Source organism: Giraffa tippelskirchi, chromosome 13 (assembly GCF_054371585.1).
Source record: "Giraffa tippelskirchi isolate mGirTip1 chromosome 13, T2T-mGirTip1v1.2.pri, whole genome shotgun sequence".
NCBI lineage: Eukaryota > Metazoa > Chordata > Mammalia > Artiodactyla > Giraffidae > Giraffa > Giraffa tippelskirchi.
The window spans coordinates 62,036,848-62,057,073 of NC_137287.1; the positions used below are offsets into that span (position 1 = coordinate 62,036,848).

Consider the following 20,226-nt stretch of genomic DNA (forward strand, 5'->3'; position numbering starts at 1 on the left):
GGACAGGTAAAAAAAGGTAGAAATCCTTGGACTGAAAGATCCATATCTGCAACTTGACTCTGTGACAGAGGCTCCACAGCAGAAGGGAACTTGAGAGGTCAAGTTCAGCCACCACTGGCTCCACATCTCCCCAAGAAAGCAGGGTGGGGGGGGGGGATGGGGGTGGAGGGTGCCTCTGTCCTGAACATCACATCTCCCATGCCTACTCTCATTCTCAGTCCGGCTCTGCCCGGATGGTATGCAAGCCGAGCAAGGGGCATGTAGGAGAGAACCAAACTGCTTGTTTTGTATCATTTTCCATGCAGGGAGCCTGTCTCTTCCTTGGTTGTGCTCAAGGCATAAGACCATTTTCACTGTTCTGTTTTGTCTCTAGCTTTTGTGAAAGCCTCTGCTTATTCTGGGTTTTGACACTGTTCTGAAAAGTCAGTGCCTCTCCTGCATCTAGTTTCCTCTTTCTAGGGGAACACGTCAAGGCCGATTTTTTTGGTTCCTTTGTGTTTCTGTACCATCCAAGACGTACTTAAGAATCACAGACAACTTTATCACATGGCAGCGGAGTATCTCTTATCTGTAACATTTTAGTATTAATTTCAATTTTATTTTAACATGACTTCTTCAAGGTGTTCCCTATACTGTGTCTTTCTTCCCTAGGAATCATCTGTGCTGTGCTGAGTCGCTCAGTCGTGTCTGACTCTTTGCGACCCACCCCATGGACTGTAGCCTGCCAGGCTCCTGGGGGATTCTCCAAGCAAGAATACTGGAGTGGGTAGCCTACCCCTCCTCTAGGGGATCTTCCTGATCCAGGGATCGAACTGGGGTATCCTGCATTGCAGGCAGATTCTTTACCAGCTGAGCTACCAGGGAAGCCTAGGAATCATCTGTACATCAGTTTAAAATTCAAGCAATTTCTCTTTGCACTTTAGAATTATGGTACATTTTCTGTTCCCGGTTGTTTCTCTTCTCTGCTCACTCTGGCCCAGCCTCTGGAGGGCAGAAGACCAGCTGGTCCTCTGTTCACAGCAGCCGTTACCCTCCGGCTGCCGGCGGTGACTTCAGTGACGCTTGGAGCGTGTGGCCTGGCCACCCCGCATACAGCTGCCCCACTTCAGATGCTCGGACAGCAGCTGCGGCCGGGCCTCCTCAGCCAGCGCCCAGGCTCGTGTCAGCTGGGAGGCTCTCCCAACACAGGAGCTCCAGAAAAGGCAGCAAGGGCACCAGAGCCATCACTGCAGTGACCTGGGAACACCACAGCTCAGGAGTGGTGGGGGGTTCACCATGGCAGGGACAGGGCTCGCCCCCATAAAGGCACCTGGCTACACAGCATCACGGCTCCCGACGTGGACTTGGGCCAGAAGCTTGGTGACTCCTGGTCACAATACAGCCAGGCGAGTCCATGAGGAAGACACAGTCCTCTCAACACAGCTGGCTTCTCTGCCTAATAATGAGCTATGATGTAGGGTCACTTTGATTTAGGCTTTCATCTCTGTGCCTGGGTTCAGGGAAAAGAGTAATTATTTTTTGTTTTTCTCCTGGAAAACAAGAACAAGTTATTAAGCAGGGTGGTGGATGGCAAGAACATAAGCTGAGCCATTCAGGATGAAACAATACAGTTTGTTGGCCTGTGTTCATCAATTTCTCATGTCAGGTCCCAAATTTTCACTTATTTTGAGTGAAAAAACACTTCAGAGTGAGAAAGGCAGGTGCCACTCCCTCCCCTACCCTGCAAAAAATTTACAATTGGGCCTGCTTCTGGCAAAACAAATTTCTGCTACAGCTGGTCTGAGGAGAGGCCTGGCAGGCAATCGTTCAACCCAAGAGAGTGGAGCTGGAAGGGGAAGTACTCTGTGGTCCTCTGGTAGTGCCAGGGTTTTGTTATCACCTCCCAGGCAATGAGGGGGTCACAGAGGAACGCGCAGCAGCCTCCCCCGGGAGTACATGCTCTTCTGTAGAGGCCTGCCCTCGGCCCCGCTTCCACTCCTCTCTGCATAGCTGCGATGGAGCAATCACAGGGCGGCTGGGCGCCAGGGATGTGAAGAAGCACATGCCTCTCACGACAGAACCCCCCCAGATGGGAACATGCTCAAACACAAGTACCGCACGCAGGGGCCTACCAGCCCCACACCTTCCCTGCCAGTCCTGCGTGCCCTTCAAAGCACAGTTCACCGCAGTCCATTTTCTAGAAAGTACACATGCAAAAGTCTCTTTTCTTCTCCACCATTTTCTCCTCCCAAAAGAAAGCAAGCGCTGATTAACAACATCAGATCACTGCCACAGCATGCCTACTAAAAGAAAACACAATAGTCTGGAAATTCATGCAGAGGTTGCCACAGCAACAGTTCCACAGCCCAACTCGCAGCATCAACCGTTCGATGCCTCCACGCTGCAAAGATTCCCGGGGCAGGGAAGGCTCCCTTGTTCTGTGATTGGAATTCTCTCCACTGAAAACACTGTTTGAGCACCTACTGCACCATTCATATTCCTTGCTCCCAGTCATCTAACCCACAGCTGATGACTCTGGAGACATCTCCCGATAGTTCTTTCAGTTAGAGAACTGAGAGATGTCAGTTAGGAAAATCTCTTTTAGTTCTTAGAACAGAAAATACACTTTCTCAATAAGACTTATTCTTAACCAAGTACACAAGGTTACTTCAAATAATCTGATCAGGTCGGCAACTACAAGGCTCCAGGCTGTGATGCCAAGTGCCCTCCTCCCTCCGAGAACCGGTGAATCTACAGGGACCCACTGGGTGCCCTGCACATGCATTCCCAAAGCAGGAGGATGGGGTGAGAAGAAGGTAACTGTTCAGCTTCTCCTCCCAGAATAAAACGCCAGCACTGTACCAGGGGGTTTCTGAATAAAATGACTATTCATTGCATGACAAGGACGACTTCTTAGTGTCTCACAAAGGCTCCCAGGCTTCCTCTGCAAAACTACCCACATCAAATACATGTTGCTGGAAGGGGAGCCAAATAGAAAGGAAAGTTATCCACGTGGCTGGAATCAGGCGCAACAGAGTATCCGAGAGGCGCTGGTGAGTGAGCGTGGGGTTGCACGTGTTTTCTGAGAGGCCCTATAAATAGGAGAACACATGCCTGGCCTGCCGTCCCAATAAAGCCTGTCTCCAGCCAAGGCTACCATTTATCGAGAGGAGCCAGACCCCAGGCTCCTGATAAGCATAATCTCATCTCGTCCTTATAACCACCGGGTGGGGGGTGGCGCTGGAGGGGTGGGGGGTGGCACTGGGGGGGTGGGGGGGTGAAGGGGGTAGGTATAACTATCATTTCCATTTTAAAGATGACAGAACTGAAAATCAGGGTGACTTGCTTGAAGCATACATCTAGTAAGTGATGGAGTCTGTGCTCTCTCTACTCCGCTAGCAACTTCTCAAGGGGGTACTGTGTTACCAGCGGGATCCTCAGACACTTGGCTTCAGTCCCCACACTGAGCAGGGAAGGCCCTGGCCCCCTTCAGTATCACCTGAGCAGTTCCACCTGTACCCATTTTCTATATCTTCAGTATCTGTGTAAGAGAGCATTAAAAAACACACACACACAAAAACAGGAGTTCTCAACGCTTCAAAAAATAAACAACAGTTTGAAAACCACTTTCCTTTGCCATAGTGCCAATTACACTGGCCCTGAGGGGCTGAGATGGATTTGGCAGGTATGCTGGGCAAGTGACACAGTGGGGAGGAAGGGGCGTGTGCTGGAAACAGAAATGAGATGGAACATGAGGGCCAGAAGTTCCAGAGGACCTGGAGCAGGAGAGATGTGAAGGAGCCTCTAGGGGTGACAACCATCCACACCAAAACCAAATGTGCAGGTCACCCTCAAAGCCACGGCATTTAATACAAACTTCAGAGAGCCTGCTGTTCTGGGAGAGCCAGCTCTGATTTAAAAACTCAAATACCAAGACAAATGCAACAGATGTGTAACTCTATTTTAAAATCAACTGAATGTGTGCCAATCTTGCCAAAAAAAGTGAGCTTTCTCAGCATTCCTGCTGCTGAGGCAGTCTCACTAGGTATTCTGGGCAAGTTTTGGGGGGCGTTACTCTGAGGCATGCCTCCTAAAAATTAATCACTTAAAAGGTGGCACAAAGGGCATTCAGACAAAGTCAAAATTAATGGACAAGAATTTATCTATATTCACCTGTAATACAAAGAAAGATCAAATTATGCTTTTGTGCCAACTTGTATGGTATATTTAATACAAAAATAATCTGAAGCCCTCACAGTTTCACAATATTATCCTTAAGAGCAAGGCAATAATAAATGTGTGGTTTGAGGTTTTCCATTTTCCATGATTTATTACGAAGCGATACTCGGTTTAGCAAAGAGCAGTCTTCAAATAGACAAGCGGTAATTCATTTTGCACAGTTGGTTTCACACTTATGACCAGCATCAGATGATGCGTTCCTGAGAGATGGCTACAATAATGAATTCTACTGCACACGTAGGTTGTCTGAGCCTTACACTCAATGGCTTTCCAGAAGTCAAGAGACAAAAGGAGTTTTGAGTTCTTACTGCTTTGCTATAAAAGTCACAATTCTCTAGCTCTTATGTTTGTTCTTAAAATCTGGGCTGGGGTGGGGTGGGGGGGGTTGAAACAGTTCTGTTTAGCTTGGCAAACACTTACTGAGCACCCTACATTGTGTGCCAGGTGCTGTGGAAATGCTGGGAATTCAAAGGTGATACAGACAATGTGGTGGCCCTAGAGGAGTCTGGGAAATTTAGTAGGAATGAAATATATGTAAATAGAACTTCTATATGACTCAGTACAGATGAGGGTACTATGGAAATATAGAAAGAGCCTGTGGTAGGCAGAATAATGGCTCCAGAGATGTCTACACCCTAACCCCAGGAACCTATAAACATGGAGAACAGAAGATATGCAATGAGAGAAGCAAGTCAAGAGATGTGAGGCTGCTGACTCTGAAGACAGAGGGGACCACGAGCCAAGGGATGCAGCTGGTGAAGGCAGGAAGAGAGGGAGCTCTCGGAACCACATACAGGGCTGCGTGATGTCAGCCTGGTGATGCATGCTCACTTCTGAACCAGAGATAAAAATACGTCTGTAGCATTTTAAACCACTAAGTGTGCAGTAATTTAAGGTAGCAACAGAAAGTTAATCAAGAGCCCTTCAGTGGGAAGATACTATTTACATGTGAATGAGAACACTCACTCTTACCAAAGCTTCATCAGCCAGGCTCGGCAAGGAGAGCGAGGCTGTTCAACCTTAATGCTCCACAAAGAAGCACAAACGGCCAAGCTCCACACATTCATGGTGCTACAGTAGGTCTCCGGGGCCTGCTCTCGAAACACCCTTCACTCGTTCACCAGCCAGAGAACTGTCACTTAGGAGACAAACTACTTGCCAAATTACAAGGTCACTACCATTGGGCTGGCACCACCACTTTCAACATGTGAGTGCCACGCATCTGATGCAGGCCTTCTTCTGAGGTGCCTGCTAGCCGAGTCTACTTTGCGGCAGCCTTGGTCAACAGAGACTATAAATGGAGCACAGCATTTAAATGTGATGCCACAAAAAGTCACAGAATCAGGGGCCACAGAGTCTGCTTCTCCGGAACTGCTCTGCAGAGGAAATAGCACCCAGGTCTCCTGCTAGGCCGAATTCTGAAACACCAACTGGACGTGAATGTGGAAAAGCACAAGGCGATGGCTTCCCCTGGGTCCCAGCCTGCAGTGTGTCTGTGCCTCAAGATGACTCTGGGGAGCACGGTCTCAGGAGGACTGAGGCCAAAGGGGAAGGACCATGCCTCATGGGTTATTTTCAGGAAAGTCGGGCTTCAGTATGAAATCCCACAGCTATGTCCAGAATCCATCAACTATCTGTGGCTTAAAAATTATCTTGTGGATGCTGGCAGCAAGTTGCATTCTACATGCTGTATATTAACTACTAAATTTATTACACCGTCCAAAATTTTGTCTTAGTTTTTTGAACTTAGAACACTTGCCACTGTAAATTTTTAAAAACAAGTGAACTGTGTGAATACAGTCACTTTTAAGAGCATGTGTATCCTCCCCTCCTCTCATGTCTAGAGTTCTTTCTTTTTCCTGATCTCCCCATAGCTTCTCGGAGGTACCACCCAGTGTCCAACTTTGCACATGTGGTCAGCAGGCTGATTAAAGCCGCTTCCCGTCCCACCACCCTGTCCCACGTCTGCACAAGATGGGACACTGAGCAGACAGCAATGCAAATTATCCTATTAAAGGCTCAGCAGAGTGCTATACGAAAGATGTCTGCTTTACTCTAAACGATGGGTTTCCCTAGTAGCTCCGACAGTAAAAGCATCCTCCTGCAATGCAGGAGACCTGGGTTTGATCCCTGGGTCAGGAAGACCCCATGGAGAAGGAAATGGCAACCCACTCCAGTACTCTTGCCTGGAGAATTCCATGGACAGAGGAGCCTGGCAGGCTACAGTCCACGGGGTTGCAAAGAACTGGACATGATCGAGCAACTAATACACACACATCACTCTAAACCACGATTTTCCAAACTCACTGACAAAGGAGCTTTTCCCCAACTAAAAGGACTGTTTCCCAAACTTGCTTGATCTTAAGACTCACCGAGGACTACTGTTGACACTGAGGATTCCCATCACACGGTCACAACCCTGGCCCCTTCTTCTAACCTCTGAGTCTTCAAGGGGAGGATCTTGTCATGTAACAAGCAGCCCAGATGGCTTATCATCAGACCAGTTCAGGAAAAGACTGACAAGCCAGCATTTGGCCAGAAACACTACTTCCTGTTCAAACATTTCTAAGTGATTTCCAGTTCAATTTCCTAATTTAATGGCACAATCTTGGGAATTTCCTGAGGATCCAGTGGTTACAACTTGGCGCAGTGGCTCAGGTTCAACCCCTGATCAGGGGACTGAGATCCCGCAAACTGCACAGTGCAGCCCAAAATAAATAAATAAATATCTAAGGCTGGATCCTAAGCACCATCACCTGTGGAGAGCTCCTAGCATGCAGAGTGGAGCGCTTCTACTGCACCTGAGCCGTCACAGCAACAGGTTTCCATCCTATGCGTCTCCCCACCAAATTAACCATCATTGTTATGCCACCAAAAACTGGCCTCTTCAATGTATCATTTTCCACAGTTTGCCACAAAGTCGCTATGAGAAAAGCACTAATTTTTTTCCATTTCAAGGAAATGAAACAGGCTAGGGAATTTTACTTTATTTGCCCTAAGTCAGAGTTTCTCAGCACCATGGACGTTCTGGGCAGAGAGTTCTTTGCCGTGGGGGTGGAGAGGCTGCCTGGTGCCCTGGAGGACGCTCAGCTGAATAACCCACCTCTACAAACAAGATGCCACGGTCAGATCCCCTCCAGCTGTGACCACGAATGTCTCCAGTCCTCACCACACACCCCCGGGCGCACAATCAGGTAGGGACCACTGCCCTGAGTGATGCTCGAGGTCAGAGCAGAGGTCTCCACCAGCCCACCACCTGGGTGGGAGCAGCCTCAATGCCATCCTTTGTGGCTCCATCCAGCCAGCCCTGTTGGAGCCTTCACTGCTCGGTCTCACAGGCTGCAGGCCTGGGAGAAGTTCGCAGAGGGAGAATGAGATAAAGGTGCCTGCGGTGATTTCTGGCACAGACTCCTCGCGCAGTAGAGTCCTACGTCTTTCTTCCTGTCCTGCCAAAGGCTCCAGCGGCATGCATACGAGATTCTCATTCTGTCCACTTAAAAAGGAATCACAGGAAAAGAATTCTGCCTGCCAGGATATACCTTGTGTATTCAACAGCCAGGAAGGACCATTTTTAAAAACACTCTCTTCACATGAAAACACTATTTTCAGTAATAATTACATAAAAATCAACTATTTTCATGCTTTGTTCTTCATTATCAGAACCACCCATTTTAAAATAATACATTTCAACTTTACTGATATTAAGCAAATTTAGTAAAACAGTTCATGTATGACCTAAAACTTGAACTTACCAAAGAAAAAATATTACACCTCCAGATCTGTTTTAATTTTTAAACAGAAATAAAAACTCCACATGGTCACAAAGAATGACAGAATTACTCAATAACACTACTACTGTTCATTTCAAATCTACTGTTTAAATGCAGAAATACACAGTACCACAGGAGTTAAGTAGGGAAGAAGGTCTGAAGCAAGCTGGAACAATTCCAAACTCCTAAAAATCTTCTCTCGAAATGAATGCACATAGCTGAGTCCCTCACCACGTGTTAGCAGCTAACTGTATAATTAGCAGTCTCTGATTTAACTTTCATGCAGTTTATGCTGTCTACTAAAGGCTAAGTAATCAAAAAGTACTCATTTGAGGCTTATACATATATTGTTAAAACTCAAGTTACCATAGCAATTATGCAGAACACACACCAACAAAAGATTTTTGTTGGAGGAGTATGCCATCAATGACATTCACAATTACAGGCACAATTCTAGACTTTCGGATTTTGCAGACAAACTTTTGGATGGTTTTATTGAACTGTGTCAGAAAAGCTAAGAAGCGTTCCCAAGCAGTGCAGTTGAGAGAGTCAGCACACAGGCTGCCAAGGCCAGCTGCTGCTGTGTGACCCTGGGTAAGTTACTTCATCTCTCTGGGCCTGTCAGTTTTCTCACCTTCAAGATGGAAATAAATAATACCTGCCCCATGGGGCTGTTGTAAGGTAATAAAAGTAGAGTTAAGTGCTCTAGATATAATGGTCAGCTGTACCCAGGAAATACCTTGAAATTACTGAATCTGGGGGATGAATCTATAGGGATACATCATACTATTCCATTTCAGCATCCTACATACTTGCTTCAATGACTGGATGTTGGACTGACCCCAGGCTTTCATTACAAAATACAAACCCAAACAGGACCAGCACTTTCAGATTCAAGCCCCTGATGACCTGAGACTGGTGCCTGAATCTTCCTGCTCTTCACGGATCAGAGCCCAGCAAAGGACACAATGATGGGGGCTGTTGCTGGAGGAAGGAAATGCCCCCTCAAAAGGCTGACTGAGTTGAAGGCAATACTATACCACAAATGACTCTAAGGCTTTCTAGGGGTGGGCTGGGAAGAAAGCTGGGGACCCCTTTTAGCACACGCAGGACTTTCAAACCAAGGAATCCCTCAGTCAAGCTCACCCTCGAAACATAAAGCCATGCCATGTCCTTCCCCTGTTCTCTTAAGACACCCCTCAGCCTGCCTGAGAGCCCGCCCGGTGCTCCCCATAAAGCTTCAGATGTGACAACACACCCTGTGTGTGTGCCACTTTGTGAGCCCGACCTCTGAACCAAGCTCAAGCAGGGTCCACCCCACTTCCACACGTCTCCAGGTGTTCCTTCTGACTTCGGCCCAAGTCTTTTCCAAGGTCGCCACTTGGTATGCCAACTCTGTGGTCACAAACCTACAGGCGTCCACAGGAGCAGAAGGCCTGAGGACCAGGGCCCACTCCACCCCCGACTGCCTAAGACTTGAGACTGGCAGGTGTGAGTCTCACTTTCACACTTATAAACCACTGCTGGCCATCCTGCCTGCCCTTTGATGACTCTGGGGAGCAGAAGGGGTGGACGGCACGCTGCAAGCTGTGGTGCTACACACACAGTGGCTTCCTGAGGTGATGAGCCCCCGCCCAGCACCTGCCCTGCTCTCTGCCCTCCTCTGCTCCCTCGGGCTCTGCTCTAAAGGCTTAGATCCCTGAACACAAACAAACAAAACCCCCAGCTCTCCTCATACCCGAGCAGTAACGGAGGACTTCCAGGAACTCATCCATGTAAACAGGCTAATACCAGGCACAATCTCTCATACTGCCAAACACTGAATATCACATGTCTTATCACAGCCCCCAAGGCCAACAGCTGGGGTTCCCTCTCAACTTCTGAGCCCCTTGGAGGAAGGGAATATGTTGATCACACCACAGAGAATCACTGAAAAAGAAAAGCCACTTCTCCCCCTGACGACAACACTGGTAATAAGGAAGAGCTCAGAAGTTAAGCAGATGTCGATTTTGAAAAATCTAAGTGTAACAAGTCACCTCCAGGTTAATTATCCAAGTTTCAGGGTTAGGATAAAGAATACCGAAACCTCTTTAAGGAAATGGCTCCCATATTCATGAACTTTGTCATTAAATTGAAAACAAAAACAAAAAACAAAACAAAAACTGCTCAAAGTGCTGAGAAAGCACGTCTTAATGTAGAAATGGATCCATGTGGAACTCAGCCTCCCGTGGCCCCACTGCCCCCTCCCTGCACTGGCGCCTGCGTTCCCCGTGCACGTCCAAATGGACACTGGGGCCAATTCCTCGAAAGAGGTGACGGCATTGGTGACGGCTGGAAATCACACATGTATTGCCTGCCTGAAACGTCTTCTTGAGCTCAAACGTCACCACAGAGACTCCCGAGATGGAGGTCTCAGCCAAATGTCAAATATCAAAATCTGCAATTATCTGGTACCCTTGGGGAAAACGTCACTCACCATCAAAGTTATCAAGAAAGCACCAAAAGATGAACTACTCGTCCCGGAAAGCAGCCTCCTTCCGTTCAGCATCCAGCACAGCAGGCAGCTGCTGAACTCGACCTCCTCCAATACCAACCTGCAGGAGTTCATGAGTTAATCCCAGGTTTATCAGTGCCCTGCTCTCCCTGGGGCACTGTGCCCAATGCTGGAGATGGAGCGATGAGAGCCTGGATCAAAGAAGATGGAGCTACAAAGAATTATAATATAAGACAATAGTAGCTGATGTATGCACTTAACATCTACTATGTGTTAGTCCAACGGACCTCAAAATGCGGTCCCTGAAAAGAAGGAAATCCTGCCTTTTGCTATAGCATGAACAGACCACAAGGGCATTATGCTATCTTTACTGTATCTCAGAAACTCTGAAAAGTGGCTCTTAAATCCACCTCTCCAAGTCTGTGCTGTGACAGGTGCTCAGAGAGGGGCCCAAGAAGCACAGCGCTGTCTGCCTGCCGGTGCCTGTCACAGGCCGTCTTCTATGGGAAGCCAAGAAGTACAGCAGACGAGAGAAGAGAGAGACACTTGGGATGAAAGTGAAGGAGAGACGAGAGTAGAGAGGTGGACAGGAACCCAGAAAGAGAAAGGAGACCGGCCCCACGCTTGGTATTGAACACAAGGTCATCACTGGGGACTGGCTTCTCCTACTCAGCCCAGCACTCTGGAGACGCCCCCAGGGAGTTACATGTTTAAGTGGTATGTTTCTTCTGATCGTTGTGTAGAGCTCCCTGGGGTACTCACTGACCTGTTTAAGGACATTTGCGTGGCTTCTGGTTTCTAACTCTTCCAAATAAAGTTCCTGCAAACACTTGGAAGGAAGGTAGGGATGGACGGAGGGAGGAAGGAAGGGGCACGGACCTACCCACGCTCTTTCCCTGGAGTTTTCCACGTCCTTTCTTACAATCTGAACCCTTATTCTTTTCTGTCGAATGACAAACATCAAAGTACCTGCTCAGCACCACTTCGTAACAAGTACTGACAATACGCTTTTGTCTCCTTTGCATTCTGGTTTTAACAATCCAAATCTCTTCTGTGGGCAATGACTTCATTTCCCCCACCCTTTCTGTCAGTGTTCTCTTTGGCATATTTACCTATTTTCCAGAGATCCACGTGTTAGACCTTCAGTTAGACCTCTAGTATGCTATGAATATAAACTGTTTCAGAATGCCCATCTGAAAAACCAAGAAACACTTCACAAAGGTCAAAGATGCATCAGCATTCAATGAGATGCTTCCCACTGGCTCAATTATGAACCACCACCCCATCTGCACCCGCAAAACATCTCAACACAATCTCTTGGTTGGAAGTGTCATTTGTCACCAGCCTCCATGTCACGAGACATATTTTCAGCACTAAAAATTCATGTGCACTCATTTATCATGAAGATGGATGAGAAATAAAACCTGGTGTGACTGGCTATGGAGAGGAACAGAATACTCTTAAAATATTTATATTGGTTTATCGAGTTCTCATAGAGCAAGCTTCTTTTCCTTTCTCTGTTAGGAAACATTTGTATTCCTACTGAGAAAATGGAAGGATCAGCTACCCACAACCATGTCAAATACATTAAAAATTTATAGGAAAAAATGAACCCCGTGGTAATATTCCTTCTCTGGTTTCATAAGCGATATGGTATGTACACTTCACACATCTGACCTACTATACATCTAAGCCTCAGTGTTTGTTCTGAAAAGGAGAGGGCCAACAACCAAATTGTTTCAACATGCCCAGAGTTCTGTGGACAAAGGCAAAACAGAGCAACTTCAATGGGGAAACTAACTTTACAGGTTGCACTTCCCACCATAAATGTTATAAACATCGAATTGTGTGATACTCCCAAATAGTTGCCAATCAAATCTTTTTTAAAAAGTACAAATTGATGCTATTGACTATAGTGTACACTGTTTTCCTAGAATAAATACACACTTCCTTCTATGCAATCACCAGTGGAAAAAAATGAAACCACTATTAGCATAGGACACTCTAGGAAACAAGTGAGCACAGTCATAAAGAACGTCCACCAGCTCTTTATGACATGTGTCACCCAATGCACACAGACACGGGAAAGGATGTTCAGAAGGGCAGAAACATGCATCCTTGCCCCCGTCACCCTAATGAGGAGCAGGGGGCACCCTCACTCACTCTCCTCTACCTCGTTATCCCCGCCCCCCGAGGTGCAGCCAGATGTTGTTGGGGTGTAGGCTGCTGAGTATTTAGTGTGTGCCAGGCCTGGGCCCCACGTTGCTAAAAGGTCAGCTGCATGATCCCCATTTTGTAGGTTAATAAGGTGACAGGATGTAACCACCCCAAACCACACCCAGGGAGAAGCAGAGCCTGGATTCAAACTAAAGTCAGCCCAGTTAGGGCTTGTCCTCTGATACAGACATGCATGTTCTCACTACATTTTATTAACATTTAAAATCATTCCTGTATTTAAAAATCCTTTCAGTCACAACCTAGCAGAGGAAATAAAAGCATGACTAAAAATAACCATAGTTTTAAGGAATGTGTTTCCATTCTCTACGGAGTGAGATCTACAGTTAACTGACCCATAGCACAGTGGCGGAAGGGGAGCAGGAAAGGCCGATTCCGGCCAAGGCCTGAGCCCATGTGAGTGAAGGCACGTCGGCAAACAGCTGGGTGTGTTGGGGGAACAACACTCGGGACAGAGGGGCTGGGCAGGCAGACGGGCAATGGCCTGGCCACCACAGAAGTCACCCGGGTTCACGCCAGCGACAGGGAGTCAGCTAAGCTTTGTGAAGAGGATGACACAAGACAGACCTTTGCCAGACTCATGTGTGCAGGCTCACCTCAAGCTGCCCCAGGTGAGCAGCTAACAGTGAGACTCCTCTCCTCCCAGCAGCAAAACGGACGGAGCTGGACAGAGTGCCACCGCCTGCCTCCCGCCCTCTCCTCCTTCCTGACTGTCCCAAGGGAACCCGGTCCCTTCCCTCATCCTCCACGACAGTTCTTTATTCTGAATCTTCTCCTCTGAGCCTTCAATACACCTAAGAATCTGCCATTTGGGAAAAAAGAAAATAAAACCTGCCTTTTCATTTTTAAATCTCACAAAAGTGTGTGTGGTCTGGCTCCTCCCTGCTGCAATTTAACCTCTGTTTCTGTTGAAGTGCTTTCAGAGCACACCAGACTGTCATCATTCATTCATCAAATGCAATGGAACTCCCTTGGTCTTCGCCCACTTGCCTGAACACGCAATCCTCTCAATCATCCTCTTCACCTGGAAATGCTTTCTTCACTGGACTTTGTGGCTGCCTGTCCTGGTTCCCGTCTCAACTCTGACCACCCTTTTCCACTTGACTTCTGAACCCAGAGCTGTGGCCCCACGTCCTGTCCTGGGCCCACAGCCTCTGCCAGGAGAACACATCCACCACCTCGGCACTGTCCTGACCCTGCTCAGCACGAACCCCTCATTTAAAACCATGGGGAGGATGAAAAAGCCGATCCCAACTGGTACAGACTTGATCTGAAAGGGCAGGATGAGACGCTGAGAAAGCAGGCAGAAGGGAGACTGTGAAGAGTCTCCCAGGCCAGCAAGGGTCAGCGAAGGTCACTGAGGAGGGACGGACTCAGTCAAAGCAGTGTTCACACATGAGCCTGGCAGGATGGCGAAGACAGGTCTTGACCACAGAGGAGGAGGCCGAGGAGGCCACTGAGTCCAGCCTTAGGAGATGAGGGCAGGAGCGAGGGTGGCAACAGAACGCAAGGTCTCACCAGCCCACGTCACTAACTAGGCACCACGTTCCTCCTGCTTCCCTTTGTTGCTGTTACCAACACCAACCATATACAGTCCCTGCTGAGCAGGGACACATAGGCTAGGCAGGGGGGAAGGAAAAGAAATCCAGCCTTTTTTAAAAAAACCTCACAGCACAAAAAGTGAAATTAGCTACCTAAGAGGCAATCAACAAGGAACAGAGTCTAAAAGTTTCTTCCAAGATGAGACCAGAAACAGCTGAGCAGAGGAAGAAAAGCAGTAGCATGAACCAGCCAAGTCTCCGGATGATCAGTAATGGGAACGGAGCAGAAGATCTCTGTTTATGGGCAATGTTGTAACTTGCTAAGTCAGAACAACGTTCAATTCAGGCTTCATAACCAGTCCACCTCCAGGCACACAGCAAATACATGTCAACGCCCAGAGAATATGGCCAGGGTGACAGACAGGATTCACCTCCCCTCTCTGAGCACATGCCCTCACCAGTGAAATCCTGGGGATACTGTGAGTCTTGGAGGAGCTAAGGCTTTAGGACAAATCACCTGGGCAATTTCCTAAAAACACATATTCTGCAGTTCCATTCCTGCAAATTCTGATTTAGAAATCTGTACTTTCAAACAGCCACCCAGGGAATTCTGATCCAGAATAACGTACAGTCACCCTTTTCAATATTCTCAAAAGTGGTCTGCCAAGTCTAGAGCAACACAGGGCAGAATTTAAATGCACTTTATTAAGATATCTGGTCACCTCTAATCTAATAAAGATATTGATTTCTCTGGGGTCCAATTGATGAAATACACACAAATGGGAAGTAGAAAAATACTCCATTACACATTAGTAGGCTTAATCTCAGAAACATATTTCAATCGCAAATTTTTATATACGTTTAGCTCACCTAAGTTGGTTCAGTCCAGTGAGAAAAATGCTATGAAAATCTCAGGCAAGATAAATTTAATAGAGGATGGCCTGATGGAGCAGTTTTCTCAGAAGGGTATATAAAGCTATAAAACAAAGAATGCTGCCCACATTCCATTCTACCTACAGTATATCACGAAAGGAATTCAGGGCAAAGATCAGGAATGAGGCACTTCAAGCTTCACACAGGTATTTTTAGGAGAAAATGTCATGAACCCAGTTCCTGGCATCTTCCCACACTTAGAAAAGCACTAATATCATTAACTGAGCTATTTGTTCCTCGTGACGACCAGTAACCTTATACCAAGAGGTGTGCTTGATTACATGTTGTTGTCTGTTGTTTAGTCTCTGAGTCCTGCCTGATTCTTCATGACTCCATGGACTGTAGCCCACCAGGCTCCTCTGTCCCTGGGATTCTCCAGCCAAGAATACTGGAGTGGGTTGACATTTCCTCCTCCAGGGTATCTTCTTGACCCAGGGATCGAACCCACGTCTCCTGCATTGGCAGGCGGATTCTTTACCACTGAGCCACTAGGGAAGCCCTAATTACACATGCTATACCCTTCACCAGAATCATACACATGGTTCTCTCTGTGGAGCAGTTCCTCAGAGCTATCTGAGAGGCTGTCTCCCAGGCTGAAGTCCTTAGTAAGACCACTGCCATCCCCGAATCAAACTGAAACTCACAGCTCTTAACACTGTGCTTTTTTTTCTAGTCAACAAAGCCAAGAATTTATTCAATTTACATTTTCATAATTATTTCCCATAAAGAACTGACTGGAATTTGTTCTGTGTTTTCTGACAGCAAGAATCCAAGTTTTCAGGGATTACAGAAATGGTTCTGTTTAGGACTTGCCAGAGACCACAACCTCCCTGAACTCTGCTGAGTCTTTCATCCTCGGCTTTGCAAATGTGATTAACATCAAATTTACCCCTGAAACAAAACAATGTTCATACCCTAACAGTTTAGCTGATGCCTCTGGTGGGATGAGATATGATGCTACTGAGTCCAAGGTCACGGGCAGGACCTCTGTCAAGATTCATCTGTCCTGCTCTGTCCCTCTATCCGCTGACAGCCTCAGGGGGACATCAGTTCCCACAGTCACCAGCACCTTCATTAAGATAATCTTAACTAATCTTGTCCATGACACAGTGCAAGGCCATTTGTACCTGATGATGAATTAGTCCAGAACACTATTTGTATGTCTGGCACTGAACCACTTCCACAAAGCAAGCTGGGCGGTGTCCATGATGTCAGACCAGCAGGAAGTTCCACAGGATAACAGGCAGGCTACTGCTGCTCTTTCCTATACACCACAAAGTGGCAAACACTGAAGGGTTTCTCAACAGAATGATAAGTTCTCAGAATTCAGTAGTGGAAAGGACACTGGCCTGGAATCTGGACAGCTGCTTGCCCAGCCCACTGAGCAGCCTTTCAGCAGCCTTGTGAGGTGGGACAACTCTGAGCCTTAGTTAAGGAGATGTTCTGTGAGGCCCCTCTGAGGATCTAAAATGTAGGATTTTATGACTCTTTACTACAAAAATCATCTTTAATCCCACTGGGAAGGACCCGTGCAGGGCAGTGAGTGCCCCAGGACAGCCCTCGGTCTCTGGGCAGGGGTGCAGATGGCTCCATGGCAAATTGGGAATGGTCTCACCCGTACAGACATGCCTCTGACAGCCTAACAGAGGATATGATGATGTCCACATTTGTGAACAGAACAAGCACATATATTATCTATGAATGCTCGATACAGGTGAAAAGAAGCAAAAGAGTGTAAGACAGGGGCTTCCTGGTGGTCCAGTGGATGAGACTCTGTGCTCCCATTGCAGAGGGCTCAGGTTTGATCCCTGGTCTGGGCCCGAACCAAAAAAAAAAGAAGTAGAAGACAATTTTATATAAGAAAACTCAGAACAAAGAAAAGCTTATCAATGCAATTTTAAAAGCTTTCTTTTTTCCTTTTTGCAAATTAGGAAAAGACTATGATTTTTCCATTTTTTGTGGCAGTGCAGTTTCTGCAAATGAAAATACTAGGACATGGTCTACAGATGGATCCTAAAGATGAAGGTTAAGCACCTGAAGCCCAGAAAACTCCTAAGACTTGCCCAAGGTCATGCAGCTAAAAGCAGCTGAGTGAACACTATGGCAGGTCTCCCAATTTCTGGCTGCAGAGCTGCTTCCCAATGGAGCAGCTCTCACCTTGGCTGTAAGGCCCCCCAGGCAAGGCTGTGCAGCCTCACCTGTGACTAGTTCCAGTTCTAACCTTTCTTACTTTTAAGAGTTTCCTTAGCACATGTACCTAAATCACTCTTCTGATAATTTTACCCATTTCCCTGTGCTGATTAAAAAAGAAAAAAAAGCTAGTGGCTTTCCATCTAGGTAGTAACCAAACTCTTTAAACCAGCACCTATACTCTGAAGCTTTACAGAGGAGTGGGAAGGTGGAACTTGTGTGTGTGACTATTCTCTGTACCCCATTACTCAGGAGACTGGGCAGAATGAGATGTCCCCAAGACATCTTCAACTTCTGGTCATTCAGACATGCCTTGTTCTAGTTTAGGAAAATCAGTTTCAAACCACAGACTTGTGGAAAAAACACAGGCCCAGAGGTGCCCTGATGACCCTGCCCACCTCCACCACTTGGCTCTAAGGGGAAGGTGCCCTCTAACAAACCACATGACTTCCCCAGAAGAGGCTGCCCGCCTACTCGGGAAGCCAGCCTCTTGGAGAGCAGCATTCCAGAGATGCCGGACTAGCTGGTTCCAAGGTATAATGGTCAGCTCTTGGGACTCGGAATCCAGAGATGCCTAACCCATCCCAAGTTTTTGCCGTTTGTTTTATTCTATTAAGATCCATGACATTTGGGCCTATGTCATTTCACAAGAAACAACCTTCACCTAGTAATATGATTAATAACAATTAGTATTTGTTGACTGTTTACTTTGTACCAAAAAAAGTAAGTGATCTTGATCCTTTTTTTCCCCATGCCAGCCCCAAACACTTTCTGAGGTAGGTATTTTTACTATCCTAGTTCACAGAAGAGGAAAATGAGGCTGAGGGACATGAAGTAACAGGCCCAGGTAATCACAGCAGGTGCTCCATGAATGTTAACCCATTTGCCTCTTTCACCTTCTTACGATCTAATAAAGCCTTCTTGTTTTGTGACTCTTTCTTGTATATCTTATCTCCCACATCACTCTACTCTCCGATAAGCAAGTGCTGTTATTCCCACCCACCTACAGCCCGTCAAAGAAAAAGCTTTCCACCATCCATTCTAAAGTTCGGGGATTTCATCTCTGTGCTAGTGGTCTGCACTTCCCCAGGTTTAATTCTAGCAGAGGTCAGTTCTTACCACAATTTTTAAATTATTACTTTTTCTAAAATGCAGGCAAATAAGCAAATGTCATCAGGGAAATGTAAATTAAAATGAGGTACCACCACAGACCTGTAAGAATGGCCCAAATCTGAACACCAACACCACCAAATGCTGGTGAGACGTGGAGCATCAAGGACTCTCATTCATTATTGGTGGGGATGCAAAACGGTACAACTACTGCAGAAGAGAGTTTGGCAATTTCTTACAAAACTAAAGGTACTCATCCCATACAATCCAGTAATCATGTTCCTCAGTATTTACCCAAAGGGATCGAAAACTTAAGCCCATACCTAAACCTGAAAGTGAACACAGATGTTTATAGCAGCTTTATCCTGAACTGCCCAAGTTCGGAAGTAACCAGGATGTCCTTCAGTAGGTGAATGGCTAAACAAACGTGGCACATTCAGACAATGCAAAATCACTCAGTGCTAAAAAGAAATAAGCTATTGAGCTATGACAAGACATGGAGGAGCCCTGAATTAACATTATTAAGTGAAAGAAGCCAGTCTAAAAAGGTGACATATAGTATGATTCCAACTACATGACATTCTGGAAAAGGAGGAACTATGGCAACAGTAAAAAAGATCAGTGGTTGCCAGGAGTTGGGAGGAGGGAGGGAGGAACAGGTGAAGCACATAGGATTTTCAGGGCAGTGAAGATACTATGTATGATACTATAATGATGGATCCATGTCATTATATATTTGTCCAAACCCAAAGAATGTACAGCACCAAGAGTGAACCCTAATGTAAAGTGTAGGTCCAGCAATTGTAACAAGCCCCATTCTGGGAGGGGATGCTGGCAGTGGGGCAGACCCTGCAGCTGTGGGGGAAGGACATGTATGAGAAACTGCTCTGCTTTCCTCTCAATTTTGTGGTGAACCTTAACTGCTCTTTTAAAAACTGTCTTTAAAAATAAATTAAGAATAAGCCAGGCTACTTCCTTTCAAAAAGTCTCTGAACTTGAGGCTTTTTTCAAAAGGAAGATTAGACAGAATCCTAAGAAAAACGTGACAGAAAATGGCCCCCTTTTGTCCCAAATGTCAAATAACACCTGTTTTCAGCACTGGACTGGCAGCACTGACTTGACCTCAGACAGCTAACTTGGTCCAGCAAGAGATGCGCCGGCCGTGAATGTGGCATCACTGTGCTCAGCCGGGGCCTCTGTACCAGGGCAGCAGTGCCAGGGAGAGAGAGCTGAAGGCTCCAGACCCACTGCTGTCCAGTAAACGGCTTCTCGACTGCAAGACCCGACAGGCAGCGAGAGCCGTGGTGAGAGCTCCCCATGGACCCACCAGACGAGCCCCAACCCTGCCCCTCAGGAGGCGCTGCTGAGCCATCACCCTGAGGTCAACCCAGAAAGCCAAGTATCTAACACAACACCATGTTCAGGGTCACAGCATCTCTGCCCCAAACAGGGTAGAAAGAAGAGACAGATTCAGCAAAGTGCACATGCCACCTCAAAGCTGCCTTTATTTCAACAAATGACTCCTAAAAAGTGTCTTACTCTGGTGAACCTTCCACAAATGCCAGTTTAGAGAGCAAACTGGTCTAGCCTCGAGGGGCGGGGGTGACAGCAGGGGCACTTTGGCAGTAAATACCAAACCAACCTAATATACACCTGAGCTTTGACTATGAAACTGTAATCCTAGGAATTTCCTGAGGAACAAAGCAAAGATGTATCCCCTCCCAAGTGAATGTAC

The 20,226-nt window shown here is 46.8% G+C and overlaps 1 protein-coding gene across 7 annotated transcripts in view; it reads right to left on the reverse strand.

Moving 5' to 3' along the window:
- The window catches only part of CCNY (cyclin Y), a 114,544-nt gene that overhangs the window by 61,595 nt on the left and 32,723 nt on the right, over positions 1-20,226 (reverse strand). Inside the window, exon 2 of one of the 7 annotated variants that reach the window (XM_081554257.1) lies at positions 10,465-10,582. The exons of 5 other annotated variants lie outside the window; for them this stretch is intronic. The gene's annotated coding sequence lies outside the window, so the exon portion shown is untranslated. Of the gene's footprint in view, positions 1-1,309; positions 1,490-10,464; positions 10,583-20,226 lie in introns of all 7 variants that reach the window. One more of the 7 variants, XM_081554256.1, reaches the window with a different exon arrangement.